The sequence below is a fragment of the Trematomus bernacchii genome, unplaced genomic scaffold (assembly GCF_902827165.1).
Source record: "Trematomus bernacchii unplaced genomic scaffold, fTreBer1.1, whole genome shotgun sequence".
Taxonomy (NCBI): Eukaryota; Metazoa; Chordata; class Actinopteri; order Perciformes; family Nototheniidae; genus Trematomus; species Trematomus bernacchii.
Window position 1 is genome coordinate 3,126,860 of NW_022987531.1, and position 5,683 is coordinate 3,132,542.

The 5,683-nt window shown below is 40.6% G+C and overlaps 1 long non-coding RNA gene across 1 annotated transcript; it reads right to left on the bottom strand.

Moving 5' to 3' along the window:
- Positions 1–4,208: 4,208 nt before the first annotated feature.
- On the bottom strand, positions 4,209–4,990 carry LOC117475455. The gene is made up of 3 exons (XR_004555172.1): positions 4,922–4,990; positions 4,694–4,821; positions 4,209–4,426 (listed from the first exon to the last, which is right to left on the bottom strand). It is a non-coding gene; the product is annotated as an uncharacterized LOC117475455 (long non-coding RNA).
- Between the last annotated feature and the right edge of the window lie 693 nt (positions 4,991–5,683).

Here is a 5,683-nt window from a genome sequence, read left to right on the forward strand (position 1 = left end):
TATTCACATTTGATCTTCAACATAAAATATGTCAGTAAATACCTAACGCGTACATCTCAGAAGCTTCAGTGTGTCATAAAAACACATTGACTAAACAAACTAGCAAATGCCAACACAAGTTAAGCCAAGTGACAGTGATGTAGTTTGTTTAAGTGGGGTTAATATGTGGAGATTATCCTGCTGAAAAAAAACATGCTAAGTATCATTAATGTGTGTTTGCCACAAAGCTTATTTTCTGCTAAATACAGAAATCAAATGGAAAAATTCCATTTATTTTTGTCGATTGCAGCCCATGCACGGCTCTATTTTCAACTCATATTGTTGGTGATGCTGGAAAATCTCTTTCTGTTTTCCTCAGATCTATATTGCCCTGCATTTTTTCTTAGCAAAATACCCAAAAGAGAAACGACATCCTTTCTGTCCGTTGATTTTATTTAAAGGGCCCATGTCATGGCCATTTCCACTGATCATAATTACATTGTTGAGGTATACTAAAATAGATTTATACTGTGCAATTTTCCAAACTCACATTGGTTTCGCATACAGCATCTCTGTCAAGCATGTGTATTCAGCAGTATTCACTCTCTCCACTAAACGACTCGTTGGAGCTCTTGCCCCCCCCCTTCCTGTGAGCCTAGTGTGCTCCGATTGGTCAGCTCGGCCACTCTGTTCTGATTAGTCAACCACCAGAGAGGCTCCGCCCGCTTTTTTCGGGGAACATCAGTGTAATAATGGCGTCAGTACAGCTGATATTTTATACGCTAACTAACCGAACTGAACCTACAACTGTTGTTATAGAAGAGTGTGACGGCCCCAGGGCCTTTGTGCAGGTGTGTTGCAGGGCTTACGGTGGGGTGGAGCTGAAGAGGGTAATCAGCGCGATCACGGACACCTCCGTAGCCGGTGCCATTAATCCCAGCGGCCCGGCGATTCTCTCCCCGACCACCTATCTCTGCATTTACCACAATAAATGTGCCGTGGTTTTGTAAACTCGTGTATGTCTCCTTACCTTTCCGTTGTGGCCTACGAGCCGGTCATAACAAAGAGTAAGTTATTTTTACCTGTAATAAACTACTACTGTTTGATGAGAAATCAAATCATGGTTTGCTATATATGAATGATATGTTATAGGAGCAAATAATTCAGGGAAGAAAGGATAGGCCTACTAAGTATTTCCATTAAACTTTATTTTTAGAAATGTACAAAATGAACATAAATATACATATATACACGGTATATCATCCATTCCTCCTCGCATCTTGCCTGGGCGCAGCCGGTGACTTTTAGCACGAGGCCTCAGTAGTAGAAGTTCCGTCCCCGTCATGGATTGTCCGCCAGGATCTGGCTGGACGAAATCAAATGCAAATTACAAAATATTAGAGAAACTTAGTTGTTTTAGATTCGTTAGTAGTAGTTGTGGTAGGAGTGTAATGAACAGCTTGCCTGCTAATATGCTAACCTAGCTTTGTTTACCTTGGTAGCTAACACGATACGAACGTTAGCTTGGAGGAAAGGCAACTATAATGCAGTGTAATAAAACTACTATGAACAAAAGCTAGTGGTTCATATTAGGCTAGCAATAACGTGTTTATAATTGCAATCGTATACGGGTATTCTGCTACGTTCGGTCATACAATGTAACTTGCATGAATACATTGTTTTGCGCTAGCATACAGCTAGCCTCGTTAGCTATACATGCAGTATATGTACTGTCACAATGTACGGTAAATCACCCGGAGTATACTGTATGAGTATTCCGTGTGTGTGACTGCAGACATTCTCCTGCCATGACAAACATGTAAGGCCATCTGCTGACATTGTAGTTGATATATTTAAACGCTAGCAACGTAGCATAACAAAAATGTTTTTCCGACCAAACCTAGCTCTAGCTCCGTGGGTTAGATAGGTAGCATACATGCTACGCCAGCTATAATGTAATTACGTTTCGCGACTGACCGCACGGCAAATCACCCGGAGTATACTGTCAATAGGTATTTTGTGTGTGAATGCAGACATTCTCCTGCTATGAGATACATGTATGCAAGGCCATCTGCTGATATTAGAGTTGATATATGGAAACGCTAGCAATTTAGTTAGCACAGTTAGCACTGTGTCAATGGCTTAGCAGTCCAACACAGTTTACACATTTAAACAGTCTTGTTTGATAAATACACAAATAACAATGCAAACTTACAGGTTGTGTCCCCGGATCTTCCCCTGCTCCAAACGGTCCAAACAAGCTGTGCATATCCGGCCTCAAACTGGGCAATGTTTTGGAAGCTTTCGTCTGTGAAATGCCGGTTCTTTGAACCTCTGAAGGAACAGTGTTAAAAAGAAATTTCAACCACTGACTTCGTCGTGGTTCTTCCGTGGTAGGACAAACAGCTCAGATTTCTCCTCACATTTCAGGAAACAGGTCCTTGGCAGTGGCATGACTGGATGATTGTGAACTGAACCAGAGCTTCCAACAGTAAATGTTAGGCTGGCAGAGGGTGCGGCCAGCGCCGCTGGGTGTGACCATAGCTCTTCGGGATTGGTCCATTTCGTTCCGGGTACCGCATGACATCAGGCCGTACCCGGAAGACTCAAATGGGCAGTGACGTATCTCCAACGAGGCGTTTTGGGGAGGTATTTTCTGTGTTAGAGTTTTACTCGCTACAGGGTGTACTTTGAGGGTTTTGACTCTGCACACCGTTTACATGCATAAAAACCTTCATAACACACAAGGGGACGGGTAATAACCAGAAAAGCATGACATGGGAGCTTTAAACAAGATCACTCTACATCGTTTGCAACATGGCTACCGCTAGCAGCCTGGCTACTATCGGAAGCCTACCTGGGGATAAGCTTCTCTAGCTATTTTGCCTCTAACTACAGTAAGTGCTCTCTGAGAGGCAATGATGCCATGTCCAGTGCTTTTATTGTGAAATGCATCTTGAAAGCAGTGAAAGCAAGGCTTCTAGCAAACCAATCCAAAAGCTGATCGTTTCATTATTCTAAAGCCATTAAATGTTGCAATCAACATAAGTACATGATTGCCAAGTTAATACTTATGCTGGGGAAAGCCTTTCATGATGCGTAAAAGAAAAACAGCGCTAAGTGTTATTTCCTGTTATCAGGAGGGAGCTGCAGGTAAATCAAACCATCCAACACAATCAGATGTTTTGTATCATCATACATTAGTAGGCTTTTAGCAAGCAAAAAATACATGCCTTATAAATGTGTAACTATTTTATGAAGAGATGTACAGCAGCAGCTTTTCACAATGATCATTATGCAATTTAAGCTCATGTAAAGTAAAGAGGAAGCAATTATAAAACTGGAAATGAAACGGGATTTTACATTAATTTGAAAATCGAAGCCGTTTTTGCTTTAAAAGGTATTCCATCAGATGTATACCCACTCCATGGAGCAACATGTATAGTTAACTGCAGAATAATATTGACTTTTTAAAGACATCACTTTTATTTTTAATTATGATTTATGGATATTAAAAGTCTATGCCAACACCTGTAACAAACAAGAAATGTAAGATGTCGTACAAAGGTCTGTGCTTATCCAAAACCAAACTGTATTTTTGTCAACCAGCAAAATAAGACCCGCTGTAGCCAAGTGCTTTATGATTTTATTTTTTACTCAATCTATCAGGATGGCATGGGGCTCGGCCCTCGAGGGTGGCCAGACGTAGGTGTTTATTCAGCATGAAATGAGGTGAAACCTAAAAATACATGTGGGTCGAATGGGGTGCCGGGCAGGGTTAAATGGTTGCCCCCCCCATTCAGAGAACCACAGAATGAACAGTGCTGCCTCATTAGCAGCCTGATATGGAAGCAGGTCCATCTGGAATAACAGGCAGAGGAACTGAAGAGACTTGGACTCGGCACAGAGAGGGAGAAGGGTCAGAAATAGCTTAAAGATGAACAGACTGACTACAGGACACACACACACAGCACAGAAACAAGCAAGTGAATGTGGCGGGGTGGTCGTTTTTAAAGGCAGAGCCACCCAAATACCAAAATGCCTGACAACGCCACCTGGGGAATTTCGCCCCAGGAGATATTTAATTTACACCTCAGACCTAAGAAGGCTCTACAAGTTCGTGACTGACACAAGACAGAGACGTGGTTCAATTATAATGAAACAGTTTAACAGTTTATTTCAATATGTCAATCACATGTATTTCTTTATTCTTGGTAAAAACACTTTATATAGAACATTACTAAAATCAATGAGGGGAAAAGGGGAGTGGGCAGATGCCAGCCAGGGGGAGGCAGTCTAACAGGGCTGTGTCCCACTTACCCACCACCGGTGCATCACTGCAAATCAAAACTCACTACAAACTGTGTCCCAGTGCTCCTACCACTACAAGCCATGAAGGGATTCAGACTGTGGGCCTAGCCTCCACCACTAGCTGGCTCCAACTCCACTACAAGGGGCAAAGAAACAACAAATGAGTATAAAGCAGAAGAAACAATTATCCAGTTAGTCCAAACGAGCAAACAGTAAAATCCTAAATGTAAGACAGCAAAACTAAATTGAAACAAACCTAACTCAAGCAAAACCTAACTCAAGCAAAATCTAACTGTAGCAAAACAGCAGCTGATACCACCTAGTAGGAACAACACATTGCACATTAGATTACAATACAGAAGTACACATTTCAATCTTTTAGCTTAGGTAATTATAAACTTACCACTACTCAGTATGATTAATACTAAAGTACCAAGGACCAACACACATCCCTCCAGGTTAACGGGAACTTCAGGCATCACATTTGGCCAAAGGAACACCAGGTGGACCAGGATACAAGCTGACAGTAGGCTAATACAAATGAATGTAATTCAGTGCTAATATAAGATGCACATGAGGAATATTAAGTTGCTGATCAAACATGACATCCAGTATCTGACAATGTACCTACCCTTAAGGTGGCCATGTGGCAACAGGCAGGCAGCAAACGAACCAAAAGCTGCCATGATGCCACAGGTGCCTTAAATACCCCTGAGTTAATTAGGGGTTTGCTCTGGGGGAGGAGTTGACCTACTTTAGGTGATGGTGAGTTTTTTTTTATGTCAATTTATTGAACATGTCAGAAACAAAACATACATCAATACTAATAATAATATATATTGCTTCTTCCTTTTCTTCCTTCTCACTCATAATAATAATAATTATACCAAAGTACAATAAAATAAATAATAATGATAATGCAAAAAAAAAAAGAAATAAAAAGAAACAACAACAATAAATCTTAAATTAGTCTCTGTCGTGTTCAACAGGGGCAAGAAGAAGCTTAAAAAACTTTTCTGGTCCTACCCCTTCTAGCGTACATTTTCCTTGCAGTATAAATGAAGTAATTAGGTCATCGTCATCAGCGACATGTTTGTCTTGATACTTTTTTACAAAAACAATCAGGAAGTAATAACTTTTACAATTACAGGAAATAACAAAAAGAATTTTTACAGGTACTGTTCATAACCACTAATGGTTTGGCTCTTGAATAATACTTTCATTTTATATAAAGTTGTACAATTTTTCAGTGCATCACTACATTTATTCCACAGACTAACACCTTTTGATGAGATGCAATGAAGTTTGGCATTTGTACGTACGGGTGGTTTTTTGAAAATGCAGTTTCCTCTCAACATGTGCATGCCTTCTCTCCGTGTAAAAAGTCCCTGGA